The sequence below is a fragment of the Elephantulus edwardii genome, unplaced genomic scaffold, assembly GCF_000299155.1.
Source record: "Elephantulus edwardii isolate Elephantulus edwardi_28Jun2011 unplaced genomic scaffold, EleEdw1.0 scaffold00032, whole genome shotgun sequence".
NCBI lineage: Eukaryota > Metazoa > Chordata > Mammalia > Macroscelidea > Macroscelididae > Elephantulus > Elephantulus edwardii.
Window position 1 is genome coordinate 16327438 of NW_006399782.1, and position 15689 is coordinate 16343126.

A 15689-nucleotide genomic window follows, 5' to 3' on the forward strand; every position below is an offset into this window, starting at 1 on the left:
GAATCCCAGAACATTTAATCGTGCTAATGTGAAACCTATAGTTGGACCAAGAGGCAGTTATCAGAACAGAACAGAGCAGGGTAACACCGCCTGGTTCAAAATTGGAAAGGGTGTACACCAGGGATGTTTCCTATCTCCATACCTTTTCAACCTATATTCAGAGCAGATTATCCGAGAGGCTGGGCTCTATGAGGAGAAGTGTGGCATTAGGATTGCTATTAACAATTTGCATTATGCAGATGACACAACCCTGTTTTCTGAAACTGAGGAGGACCTCATGCACTTGCTGCAGAGGGTCAAGGACTGCAGACTTCAGTATGGACTGAGGATCAATGTCAAGAAGACAAAGATTCTCAGCACTGGACCAATTGGTAGCATCAGGATGGATGGTGAAGAGATTGAGATTGTTCAGAGCTTCAGTTTGCTCGGCTCCACCATCAACACTCTTGGCACCAGCAGCCAGGAAAAAAAAAAGGTATCACAATGGCAAAGTCTGCTGTTAGGGACCTCTCTAAAGTACTCAAGAGCAACGGTGTCTCTCTGGAGATTAAGGTGCTCCTGATACAGGCCATGGTCTTTGCAATCACTTGTTATGCACCAGAGAGTTGGACAATGACTAGGGAGGGTAGAAGGAGAATTGATGCCTTTGAGCTGTGGTGCTGGAGAAGAGTATTGAATGTACCCTGGACTCTCAAGGAAACAAACAGATTCATCCTGGAGAGGGTTAAACCAGGCTACTCCTTGGAAGCAAGGATTCTGGGGCTTTGTCAGGCATGCTTTGGACATGTTGTATGGAGAGACAGGTCTTTGGCAGGAACATCATGCTTGGTAAGGTAGAAGGACAGCGCAGGAGAGGAAGACCCTCTATGATGTGGATTGATTCAGTGACTGGGGTAATCGGGATGGGTGTGTCAGGGGCAATGAGATTGGCACAGGGTAGAGCAGGGTTTAGGGCTGTTTTACATAGGGTCACTATGAGTTGCAAATGACTCGACGGCACATAACAACAACTGAATTCAAAATATCCCTTAGAAATAACTTAGGATATTGATTTGTGAACAATCCTAAAAACCTTATTATAGAATTTTATGATTCTTTTTATAAGCAACTAGTTAGGTTTTTTACATTTATCTCCTTTTCAACTCCTTTTGTGTTTTATTAGGTTCTTATTCGGAGTTGAAACAGGACATTTGGATTCATATTATGCCTCTGTAGTTAGTCTTTACATAATCCTTACTCTCGTTACCTTAGCCCTCTGAGCCACAATTTTCTTATCTCTAAAATGGTCAGAGCATACTCTATCACCACACACACACACACACACACACACACACACACACACAGAGGACCTCATTGGTTTTAAGTAAACACCAGCTCAAAACTGATCCTTAAATAGGTTTCCACATCCGTAAATAATATGGGAGAAAACTACTTATCTTTCTACTGAAAGGCCAATTGCAAGAGAGATGAGGCCTTTGTGTTAGCAGTAACCTGTAAAGACCTCCAAATAAATTATTAATATAATTTATGCAACAGTTAACTCTAAACAAATATTGATTGCTAATATTAGTCCCTGATTTATATATTACAGATGGAATCACCTTCTTATAGTTTGTGTGCTCACTTTTGATTAGAAAGAGCTTTACTTGATTTGGTGGTATTGAGTTTGTCCTTGGAAGTGATGGTGATTTGAATGATGGTGATTTTCACTTATCAACATGATTAGGTTAAAAAGACCACATAGTAACATCAATATCTTCATGAAGTGAAAATGGACGATGATCATATCAGATCACAAAATAGAGGATTACTAAATCTTTACTTAATCACCAAGTTTCATCTTACATAAATGTCAAAGCCACTGAGGATCATGGTCCAGCCACGCTCATCTATAACTTCAACTTCACACCACATCCACAGTCACACTCCCTGTACAACCCTGTGCTACTCCCTGTCAGATGCACATTGTTAATGTGCAAAATTTCAGGCAGTACATTTTTTTTACTCTTGTAAAAAAGGAAAAACACATGAAATGTCAAATAACAAGATTTTTGATAAGTGAAGAATAAGTGCATTACTGTATTACTGTGTTTATGAAACATTTAAACAATTAAGACTTCCTTTTGGCATCTTATCTCCTAAATTATGTTAAGTGAGGACAAAATAGGTCACAGGAAAATATATCAAGGGTAAATAAATCTCAGGCAACATGCATTAAGCTAAAGCAATAAGTACCTTCTTTACAAAGTTTTGGAAAGATTAATTGAAGGAAAAAATGCATTGTTGTTGGCAAGGGCTATTCAGTTCCTTTCAACTTACAGTATCTGATGTGATAGAGTAGACCTGCCCAATAGGACTTCCTAAGTGATAATCTTTACAGGAGCATAATGATGTTGCTACTGTAGTTGTTATATAATGTCCAGTCAGCAATCACTTTGTTGTTGTTGTTTGTTGTTATGTGCTGTCGACTCATAGAGACCCTATGTACAACAACCCTAAACTCTGCTCTGTCCAGTGCCAATCACACTGTCTCTGACACTCCCATCCCAATTACCCCAGTCACTGAACCAATCCACCTCATAAAGGGCCTTCCCCTCCTGTGCTGTCCCTCCACTCTCCCAAACATGATGTCCTTCTCCAAGGACCGGCCTCTCCTTACAACATGTCCAAGGTATGTTAAATGGAACCTCAGAATCCTTGCCTCCAAGGAGCCATCCGGCTTAACCCTTTCCAGGATGAATCTGTTTGTTTTCCTAGCAGTCCATGGTACTCTGAATACTCTTCTCCAGCACCACAGCTCAAAGGCATCAATTCTCCTTCTATTCTCCTTGGTCATTGTCCAACTCTCTGATGCATAACAAGTGATAGCAAAGACCATGGCCTGTATCAGATGCACCTTAGTCTCCAGAGAGACACCATTGCTCTTCAGTACTTTGGAGAGGTCCCTAACAGCAGACTTGCCCATGGCAATACACCTTTTAATTTCCTGGCTACTGGTGCCAAGAGTATTGACTGTAGAGCCCAGCAAATTAAAGCTGTGAACAATCTCAATCTCTTCCCCATCCATCCTGATGCTGCCAATTGGTCCAGTTGTGAGAATCTTTGTCTTCTTGTCATTGAGCCTCAATCCATGTTGGAGGCCTCAATCCTTGACCCTCTGAAACAATCGCTTCAGGTCCTCCTTAGTTTCAGCAAGCAGAGTTGTGTCATCTGCATAACACAGACAGTTGATAGATCTTCCACCAATCTTGACCCTACATTTCTCCTCGTAGAGTTCAGCCTTTCGGATAACCTGTGACATTCATTATATATAACACAGTTAAGCACTGAAACACAATCTTGTTCTTGGGCCCATTATTAGTATAACTATGTCAACTCATTGCATTGAGGGTCTTTCCCTTTTTTTGCTTCCTCTTTTTTACTTTTACCAAGCATGATGTCTATATCTAAAGACTTGACATTTCTCATCATGCGCCCAAAGGGTATGAGATGAAGTCTCACCATTATCACCTATAAGGAGCACTCTTGTTGCTGTTCTTCAAAACACTCTCATTGCTCGTTTCTTTTGGCAGTCAGCAGTTTAGTCGATATTCATCCACAAGACCACAATTCAAAGATAATGACTCATCGTGCAATAATTACATGTAGATGAGGTGAATGAAAATATGAGGACTTGAATCTGGTGAACTTTAGTCTTCAGAGTGACACTGTTGATCATTAGGACTCTAAGGAGGTCATTTGCTGTAGATTTCTCTTATGCAATATGATTTCTTCACTTCTGCTTCCATAGGTATTGATTATGGTAACGTTAAGTGAAATCCTTGACAATATCAATCTTTTCTCTGTTTAGCATGATGTTTCTTACTTTCATTGGAGAGTTTTGTTTTCTTTGTGTTTAAGCATAATCCATACTGAAGGCTATAGCCTGATTTTCATCAGTAAGTGCTTAAATAAAATTTTCTGCAAGCAAATTTGTGTCATATAGTTAATGAGTTTTCTTCCAATTCTGAAACCACATTCTTTTTTATATTGTGCAGCTTCTCTGATTATTTGCTCAGTATAAAGAATAAACAGGTATGGTGTAAGGATATCATACTGGTGCATATCTTGCCTTGTTTTAAACCAGGCAATTCCTCTCTTTCTGTCTGAACAACTGCCTCTCTTCATCTGTGTGGAAGTTCCACATGAGCACAGCTAAGTGTTCTGGAATTCCCCTTCTTCATAATTTTATCCATAATTTATTATAACTTACATAGTTTAAGACATTTTCATAGTCAATAAAGCAAAGTTAACACATTTCTGGTATTTGTACCCTGTGGACATAAATACGATGCATAGAGCCCCAAGTTCCAAATATTTAGAATACTCTACAGAACCTGAAGTTATATTCAAATATCAGTTAGCTATCAAATGCACAATAAAGGCACTTAGGTTAAAAAATTCTGGAAAGGAGGAAACGGTCTAGAGAAATATAGGGAATAATATTTACAACAACTCTCATTTCATAATGAAAATTGAAACATTCATGGCATTGAGGGAGTCAAATTGCAATAGATTCAGACTAGATTTACTCAGAAGTAGACCCAACATACAAACAAATAAAAATCAATTTATTAAGTAATTCAACTCAAAACCAACTGGTTTATGTTTCTTTTGTATACCGTAGCATGTGATCATACACTTTGATACACACAAAAGAAAATTTGTCTTTTAGAAGTTTAGGTTTAAAATATAGAACTCCTAATACTCATATCTTTGCTTTAATTTGACTCAAGGTTTTAGGTACTCAAGGTTTTCTTGCTTTGTGACCATGGTAATAATATCTAGAGGATATAAAGAGACTTCACCAAGCTGATGCTGGTTCCAAGTTCCAGAACGAAGTACTTAGAATTAAAGTTTGCTTTTATAAATAAGATTCTTTCCATATTTGCCAAGTTTTAAATGTTGTTGTTACGTGCCTGCAACTCATAGCAACCCTATATGTACAGCAGCTCTGAAGCCTACCCTGTCCTGAGCCAGTCTCTCTGACTCTGACACACCAATCCCCAGTGCCTCAGTTACAGTGTCAATGCATTTCATCCAGGGTCTTCCTATCCTGTGCTGTCCCTCCAGCCCTTCAAAGCATGATGTCCTTCTCCAGTGACCAATCCCTCCTGGTCATGTGTCTGTAGTATGTGACACAAAGCTTCAAAATACTAGCCTCCAAGGAGAAACTTGGTTTCTCCAAGATAGTCCTATTTGCCTTCTCAGAAAAATTAGGTACTTTTTTTTTTCTTCTCAGGAAATCTGGGCTTGTTTACCCCATGGGATAATGAGACTTTTGCTTGGTGACCTGTATCTGTGACTTCACAACAAATAGACGCACCAATGGTATCTCTCTCTCTCGACTCCACTATCCATGTCCCTGCTAGCAACCACCTGTCATTGACCTGCTTTAACTATCCAAACTGTATGACAACTTCATTTTTCATAATCTTTACACAACTTCTTTCTAGAAAACATTCCAGGAGTAATTTTTAATATTGTTTGTTGGTAAACTTTTTTGTTCCATAATAAATGATTTAAATAATATTTCAAAACACTTTATTTAACCCTGAAATTAGTTTTATTCTCTACCTCCAAGTGAATCCCAGACAAGTACATGTAACATATATATATACAGTGTCTATTTCTTACCTTTTAAAAATATGTTGTATTTACTCTTCTAATATTTTGATATAAAGAACATAGTGAAGTATTTTGAAATTAAAACTTTCTTGAAATAAAAAAAATGAAACTTTATTGAAATGGAAAAAAAATTACTACAAATCCCAAAAATCATTGCCATGCAGTAAAAGACAAAGCAGAATAGAATTGCTCCACAGGATTTTCAAGTCTGTACATCTTTATGGTAATAGACCATCACATCTGTCAACCTAACAGAATCTGAAATAAATAGAAACAGGCCTGACAGGCCTGGTGATGGGCTTCAGAGAGGTCACAACCTTGAGAACCTCTACACAGTGTGAAGAGTTGTACTCTGCATACAAGGAGCGGCCTTGTAGTGAAATCTATTAGATAGCAACTCACAACAGAGGCAAACACAGGAATCCTCACAACAAAGGAGAAAAAAAGTCAAGTTTCAGAGATTGAATGAACTAGATAAACTTCTAACTTTATTGCTTTCTAACGAAAAAAAATCTTTTTTTTTACCTTTCTAAAAAATTTATATTGGTATGGTCAGCTTTTTGAGGGAATGCCAAACTGCCTTCTAGTATTGTACAAGAATTCTGATCTTCCAGTATTATACAAGAATTCTGATCTCTCCACATTCCATCTTCTCCAACAATTATTGTTTATCATCTTGTTAAACTTTGCCACTGATACTGGGTGAAATAATATCTTATTGTGGTATTGATTTACATCTCTCTGATTTCCAGTGGTTTTTGTGCACTTCTTCATGTGTCTGTTGGCCATCTGAATGTCTTCCTTTGTGGAAAGTCTTTCCATGCTCTCTGCCCATTTTCGTAATTGGGTTATTAGTTTATTCTTTGGGAGCCCCTTCGTTTCTTAAATATCATTCATTGCCAATTTTTTTTTCTAATTTGGTAAATTTTCTTTTCACTTTATTGGAGAAACTCCCTGATGCACATAGGAACTTAAAGGTCCCATTCATTGATATAATCCCTTTGTTGTTGTGTATTTCAGGCTGTATTTGCCAATCTCCTCAAACACAGGTCAGGGCTTTTAAGTTTGGTCCCATCCAGCCTCTTATGATCTTTATAGTTTGGGCTTTACCTCAAGGTCTCTAACCCAGATTGAGTTGATTTTTGTGTATGGTGTGAGATGTGGATCCTGTTTTAGTTTTCTGTGCATAGATATTTAGTTTTCAAGCATCATTTGTTGAACTTTGTCTACCACATATGGGGAGCTTGGAATTGTTTAAGCACCAGGGGAATAGGCATGCAGTGGTTGCTCTTTCTGACAGGCAATAGATTCTTATGTTCTTAATTTGATAGGTTTTGTTTCCTTGTTGAATATCAGCTGGTCATAGGTTGATGGATTAGTTTCTGCAGTTTCAATTCTTTTCCTTTAGTCTATAAGTCTGCCATTGTACTAGTACCATGCTATTTTAGTTATGACAGCTGGGTCATTGGCTTTGAAATCAGGGAGTGCTGTGCCTCTTACTTAATTTTTGTTTTTCGAAAGTGCTTTCCTTATTCAGGGTCTCTTATGTTTCCAAATAAACTTTCCAATTGTCTTTTCTCTCTCTTTGAAAATTTTATTTGGTATCTGAAGAATGGGAATCCCAGAACACTTCACCATGCTAATGCAAGACCTATACTTGGACCAGGAGGCAGTCATCAGAACAGAGCAAGGAAACACTGTATGGTTTAAAATTGGGAAGTGTTTACGCCACAGATGCGTCTTATTTCCCTACCTTTTCAACCTATATGCAAAACAGATTATCAAGGAGGCTGGACTGTATGAGGAGAAGTGTGGCATCAGGATTGGTGGAAGATCCATCAACAATCTGTGTTATGTAGATGACACAACCCTGCTTGCTGAAACTGAGAAAGAACTGTAGCTCTTGCTGCAGAGGGTCAAGGACTGCAGCCCTCAATATGGATTGAGGCTTAATATCAAGAACACACCACTGGGCCAATTGGCAGCATCAGGATGGATGAACAGATTGAGATTGTTCACAACTTTAGTTTGCTTGGTTCCACAGTGAACACTCTAGCACCAGTAGTCAGGACATTAAAAGATGTATTGCAATGGGAAAGTCTGCTGTTAGGGACCTCTCCAAAGTACTGAAGAGCAATGGTGTCACTCTGGAGACTAAGGTGTATCTGATACAGGCCATGGCCTTTGCAATCACTTGCTATACATCAGAGACTTGGACAATGACTAGGGAGGATAGAAAGAGAATTGATGCCTTTGAGCGGTGATGCTGGAAAAGAGTATTGAATGTAGCATAGACTGCTAAGTAAACAAACAAGTTCATCATGGATAGGGTTAAACTGGGCTGCTCCTTGGAGGCAAGGCTTCTGAGGCTTTGTCTGACATACTTTGGAAATGTTGCAAGGAGGGATCAGTCCTTTTAGAGGGAAATCATGATTGGGTAGATGGAGGGACAGCACAGGAAGGGAAGACCCTTTATGAGGTGGAGTGATTCGATAACTGGGGTAATCAGGGTAAGTGTATTAGAAGCAGTGAGATTGGCATGGAACAGAGCATGGTTTAGGCCTGTGGTATATAGGGTCACTATGAGTCGCAAGCAACTTGACAGCACATAACAACAACAAGAAAAACAACAAGATTGGGATTGTGTGAAACATATAGATTACTTCTAATAGGATTGTCATTTTCACTATGTTGAGACTTCTTTTCCATGAATAGGGAACATTTTGCCATTTATATAGGTCTCTTGTTTCTCCCAGTAGTGTTTTGTGGTTTTTCTTATAAAGATCTTTTGTGTGTGTCCCTAGCTAGGTTTCTATTTGTAGTTATTGTAAATAGTATTGCTTTCTTCATTTCCTTAATTGTGGTTTTTGTATTTTGGTTTTGGTTTTGTTTTGGTCTTTTTGTTAATGTAGAGGAGTCCCAATGATTTTTGTATATTAATCTTAATCCTGCCACTCTACTAAATTGTTCTATGAGGTCTAACAGGTTTTCCCTTGAGTTTTTGGGGTTTTCTGTCTACATTCTCATACTGTCTTCATGTGATGACAGTTTTACCACCATACCAAATACTTCAAATAAATATTGAATAGGAGCGGTGAAAGCGGGCTTACTCGTCTGGTTCCTGTTTACAAGGGGAATGTTTTTAGTTTTTCTCCATTGAGAATGTTGTTGGCTATTTATGTGATGAGGAAGTCTTCTATTCTTATTATGCTCATTATTTAATCAGGAAGAGGTGTTGGATTTTATCAAAGGCCTACTTAACATCTCAGAAGATTGACTTTTCTCACCTATAAATGAGACCAATAATGCTACTTTGCACTGTAATTTTCAAAGCTAATGGTTATTGTTTTTGATATTTTATAAATGCACAATAGCATTATTGGCTAGTTTAAAACCAGGTCTTATATACAAAACTAAAATATTACAAGTTCATTCCAACAATCACATCAAAAGAGGAAAACATCCATCTATCACTTTCTCATCTGGAATGCAGATAGCTACTAATAATGACAGACAAAACATCCTAGAAATGCAGAGTTTTAGAATAAATTGTTCAAATCAACATGATGAATACATCAGCATAGCAATTATTTTCTTTTTCATAAGAAAATGGCAACATCCAGATTTAATCTATTTTTTTCCAAAACGCCATTCTAAGAATCATTAATTCACATGCCAGGGCAAGTTATCATCAAAGTTGGCACTTTGATACATTTTGAGTCAAGAGAAAAAATTATTACATTTCAAACACAAACCCTGAATCCTTAAACCTATTGCCAAACTTGAGTACCAAGGTAATATATACAGCTAGCTACTACTCTCAACCATTGCATAAAAGTATTGTAAATTCAAGGTTGCCCAGTAGTGACTCACAAGTAAACAGTTTCTGAAGATTAAGGACCACAGCCTTTGGTATGGATTATATATCAATATCAAGGAAACAAAGGCACTCACCACAGAGTCAATAAGCAATGTCGTGATAAATAAAAAAATAATTTAATTCATCCATGATTTCATCTTGCTTAGATCAACAATCAACACCCTTGGTCCTAGCAATCAGAATATCAAGATATGTATCACATTGAGAAAGTCTACTATCAGGGAATTCTTCAAAATACTCAAGAGCAATGATATAAGTTTCAAGACTAAGATGTTCTTGATTCAGGTTATTTTCTTTCTAATCACTTGCTACACACCTGAGAGATGGGACAATGACCTAAGTTTGACAGACAAGACTTGATACCTTTTTTAATTTTATTTTATTTATTTTATTTTATATTTTATTATTTTTGTGTGAGTGTACCGTCAAATCAGATCTGACTGGTACAGGAGGAGATTGTCCCTCCTTCCCCGGTAGAGCATCTGGTGGATTCGAACCATGCGCCTCTGGGATTGTAGTTGCAGCTCCTTACCACTAGGCCACCAGAGCTCCCCCAAGACTTGATACCTTTGAGTTGTAAAGTTGGAGAAGAGTACTGAATATCCCATGAACTGCCAAAAGAACGAACAGATATTATCTTAGAGAAAGTACAGTCAAAGTGCTCCTTGGGAGGCAAAGGTGACAAAGCTTCACCACTCATACTTTGGACCTGTAGCTAGAGGGGGCTATTCTTTGGAAAGGGTTAGAAAGGTGGAGGATCAGTATAAAAGAGGAAGATTCCTAACAAAACAGGTTGATAAAATGACTGCAGATATGGGATCAGGTGTATCAGCAATGATGAAGGTGGCAAAGGATAGAATAGGGTTCAGATCTCTTGTTCACAGTCATACAGTGTCATGCTGCACTTGAAGGTACCTAACAATAAAAAAACATTGAAAACACGAAAGATAATAGTCCTACTATTGCCTACACAAGGTTACCATGGATTGAAAATTAGTTGATTCTAAGAAACTGGTTCTTCAAATTGTTATAGAAAAAATACTGTCACAAAAGGGTAAAAAGCTTCTTTTGCCCTTTGATAATGGCCTATGTGAAACTCTCTAATAGAAGTCATACATGAATTTGCTGCATAGGATCAGACTGCTTGCCTTTCATCTTTCCCACCACCTCACTGAAGCATCCTGCCACTAGGAGAGAAAACAGTGACTGAGAGAAGTCGGCAGTAAATATAAATGATACCTGAGGGCATAGGTGGGAAATTGCTGTGTTCCTTCATAACTGTATATAATTAAAAGTACCCTGGGCTCTGTTCAGTGCAATTATCCCTCTCATTCTCAGAATAAAAGTGTAGGAGAACAATGTTGCTACAACCCAGGAAAAGTGAAAAATAAGACTTACTGGAAAAGTAAACAGTTCTTCTGGACACTCCCCATTGAAGCTCATTTCTCACTGAGAATATGTATCTTTGTGAGTCTTAAGACACACAAATCCATGTGATTAAATCTGAGTACATCACAATACATCATTATTATTGTAGATTGCTTAGTAAGTAAATAATAAATGCATAAAAAAGAGACCTAGGGAATGATACTGCTGCATTGTAGCAGTGAGCAAGTTAGCATGTATTTTGGAAGTAATTAAAGACAATTCAGTGATACTCTTCAGCCTAATGAGTGATTCTGCCACAGCCTCACAGCAGGGAGCTCCAGCCCATTGCTGCACATTTCCATAGTAGTTATAGGGGTAATGAGTGTTATTGCTGTGGTGTAACAGCAGGGTGCACTGCGCACTGTGTTTCCAGAACGCTTGATCCTAATTAGATGGCAAAATAGGATTGCTGTTTTGCTAGACACCAATCATGATCTACTCCTGCATTGTTCCATGGTAATTACCAAATGACATAGTGCTATTGCCCAGGGTATTTGCTTTGGAAAGACAAGGAAGATCCTTTTTTAAACTTAATTAATTATTATTTTTCTCCTCTTGAGGTTTCATGACATTGTTTCTAATTTGGTTATAGAATATATAATTGCAAAATTGTTATTGACTCATAATTGCTGACTGGGATACTATGCTTGCTATTGCTTACTCTGGGGCCTTGTCTGTGAGGTTGCTGTAGTGTTGACAGTGTTGTTCAACCTTCACAGCTCAGACAGGTGGTGAGGGAGGACAGGCAAAAGATGAAGGAGGCTTGTCACAGAAGGTCTTCCTTTACACTTTACCAGTACACCTGAAGAGTCTGTATCAACAATCTCCTGCATTTCTACTAACACTACCACTATTTCCTTCATGAGGACTTAGACACTATAACTAACTTCAGGTAGATTATTATTTTGACTTGGCCCTACATGGTAGGACAGTGAACTGCCTTCATTTCAAATATTCTGACCTGCTCTTCCCATTGGTGACAGATTTTGGTACCTTCACCCTTGAGTCTTTAACTATCTTTCTCCTTGATTTTAATTTGGGGAAATGTGTTCTTTGTCAACATGGAGAAGCTCTTTGAGCCAGAACTCTCTCTGGAGCCTGTCTTTCTGGTCCTGGCTCTGCCATCCTAGAGTTTACACAGATTGATACTAGAGTATCCGTTTCAAGAAGTGTGAACTGGAGTCTGACAATATGGTGTTATGTCCCAACTTCACCACTTATGATCATTCACAAATGAGGTTCTGTGAGCAAATTTCTCAACCTTTCTAGTAGGCCTCAGTTTACTCACTCGTAAATGGGAAAATAACAGTAACTGTTTATAATTTTGTGAGAAGCCTTAATGAGTGCTTTTTAAATGCTTGTTTAATAGAAAAAGTTCTTATTAAGTGTGAACTTTAACTACCATTGAAATTGTTGAACATTAATATAGAAGATAGTCTTATTATTTGTTTCCTGTGATCCCTTTGAAGGAAGCCTGATGGTACAATGTGTAATGTATTAGGCTGCGAAGCAAAAAGCCAACGACTTGAATTCACCAGATGCTCTGTGATAGAAAGTTGAGCAATCATATCTTCTAAAGATTTGAAGCCTCAGAAACCCAACAGAGGGTCACTGTGAGTAGGTATTGACTCAAGGGCAATATGTTTTTATGGTCCTTTTGAGAGAACCATGCAGCATAGTTGAATAAGCATCTGACAGCTAATTGAAATGTGAGTGGCTAGAATTCACCACCAGTCTCACAGGAGGAGAACATTCCCCCAAAGATTTACAGCTGTGGACAACCTATGGGCAGTTCTGAATTAGAATAGACACCAGGGCAGTGGGCTTGGTTCAGTGGATTTAATGTCCCTTTTGGATTGCTCTGAGATAGAGTCTACTTGACAGCAAGTAGGAACCTACAAATTACCTTTTATCTTTTCTCCCAAATTCTTTGAGCCAGTGCTATTTTGGTTTCGAAATTATGTCAAAAGAAAATAAGAAATAGATAATGTCATATGAATAAATTCATAAATTTGAAATTTTAGTATTTTTCTGCTTTCTCTTGATTTAGCATAACATGTGCTTAGGGCTGTCCCTAAAACCTTGAAAAATCTGGACCTGAAATACCTTGATTTCATCAGTTCTGCATTTTACTGTATTCACATGACAGGCAATAAATGTGAATTCTGGCTGCAGGAGGAAATCACCTCATTGTGATAAAATAGAAAGTAAGAAAAATCCATCCACCATTTGTGCTGGGGCTAATGACACTCCATGTAGAATTAACTCAACAGTGGGAGCAGATGAGAGACAGCCACTGGGAGGTGTGGCTAGTGGGAAGTGGAAGAGGTTCTTCCTCAAAGAATCTATGAAAGAGGAGATGAGAATTCTTTCACCTTTATGATTTTTCTGAAGAATTTTCAAGAAAGGTTTGGTGTGGTCACTGGTTGGTTGGTTGGTTTCGTTTTTAAGGATGCTGTTGTTGTTATGTGCCGTCAAGTTCCTGGTGACTCATAGCGACCCTATGTACAACAGGCCTAAACTCTGCTCTGTCCTGTGCCAATTGCACTGTCTCTGACACTCTCATCCCGATTATCCCAGTCACTGAATCAATCTACCTCATAGAGGGCCTTCCTCTCCTTCGCTGTCCTTCCACCCTCCCAAGCATGATGTCCTTCTCCAAAGACCGATCCCATCCTTACAACATGTCCAAAGTATGTCAGACGGAGCCTCAGAATCCTTGCCTCCAAGGAGTAGCCTGGTTTAATCCTCTCCAGGATGAATCTGTTTGTTTTCTTGGCAGTCCATGGTACACTCAATACTCTTCTCTAGCACCACAGCTCAAAGGCATCAATTCTCCTTCTGTCCTCCTTGGTCGTTGTCCAACTCTCTGATGCATAACAAGTGATTGCAAAGACCATGGCTAACCTGTTCAAATCACCAAATTTCTATTCACTTCGTGAGTTCTGATTCACAGTGACCTCTCATTAAGTTTCAGAAACTAAATCTCAAAAGGAGGAGCGTGCCAGTCCGTCTTTCTGCTATGAATATTAGGATGGTGGCTTTGAACCACAGTTCTTTTAGTTAGCAGTGGAACATATTATACACTATGCCAACAGAGCTTCTTGCAGATGTTTCAGTATTCCTGAAAATGTCTCTCCTTAAAACTGCTTTTTTTCCCTGCCTTTAAAGACCTTGAGGCTAAAATAATTCCTGTCACTGCAACGCATTATAGACTCAGAAAGTGAAACTCTCCAAATAGGGGCTGGAACTTCCAATCAGTTCCTGTGCATAAATGGCTAGAGTTAACATTAGAGGAAGGAAAAATAGCAGAGAGGATCTTCAGCACTAATGATTGTCTGCAATGCTGGTTCTTCAACGTTTGATGGAAAAGACACTTTTTGTAGGACTGAGACACCTGAAGAAGGCCATCGAATTCCCCATAATTAGTGTTAAAACTCCACGGATGAGGACAGCCCTGACAGCGAAGAGTGCATGAACAGAGTATCAAGGGGCCCAGAGATATTAACCAATGATCACAAAGTTAGTAAGACTCAGGCATTTTTCATTCCATACTTTGCATATTGCCATGCTACGTAGTATCTGCTGTATAGTTTACATAATGATTATGTTGATTGTTCTAGAAGTGAAATCCAACCCTATTTCCAGACAGGATACAATTAGAGTTTGGGTTAGCCCTTTCATGAACTTTATAAAAACCTGGATGAAGATGAAACACAAACAATCTAAGATGTTAAGAATGAGTACCTGCAGGGGTGGTGAAAATGATTAATTGATCATCTATTAACCAAAAGGTTGGCAATTTGATCCCATATTAGACGCTTTGGAAGACACGCCTGACAAGTCACAGTCATTAAAAATACCCTCCATGGAGTGTTCTCTTTTGCAACGCATGTGCTGGCGAGGAGTTAGAATCCACTTGTCAGCAATTGAAAAGTAAGACTTGCCCACAAGGAATCTTACATGCAGAGTTGCCAGGCTTAACGTACAGTTGTACTGCCTGCCGAGCCGTCTCTCAGTTCCGGCTTATTTCTCTCAAGGCAGAGCACACATCACACGTGGCTTTGCAAATCTAATCCTGGCTGAAGCTGTGTCCTCCCTTATTTCAGCAGGCTGTGTCCGTCCGTCTTCGTGAGCACAGTTTTTTTATTAATCAGCGAAACGTTTGGGCCTTTGAAATTGAAATGGATTTCGGTTCTTCTTTATATATTAATTATTGATAAATGGGGCCTGGGAGACAAGGAAGAAACCTGGCATGATTAAAGACAGATAGTTTTTAATTTTATGTCTCTTGCAGTGACAGAGAAATTTAGTTTAATAGGAGCAATTTTTCAAAGGAGATGCAATCATGAGGGAGGATGTATGGAAAATGGGCAAAGCACACTAAGAAAGAACGAACTAGTGAGAACACAAAATACTTCCACAGACACTTTGTAGATGCCCCTAGCAAGAGGTAGGGGAGAAGCTGCTTGAACATTCTGGCTGTATTTTGGCTGGTATGCTTTCTCATCCTAAGGACAATACAAGTCGCTTTTTAAAGAAATCTTCATGTCTAAGGCAATTACTTAGCTTTACCATTATTTCAGATGCTTTAAAATAATAAAAAATTTCAAACAAGCTTGATTATATAAATCCCCCCAAATACTTAAAAAAAAATTAAGCTCTATGTATGACTTTTTACTGAAAACTACTGGACAAACAGGCATGCCAAGTC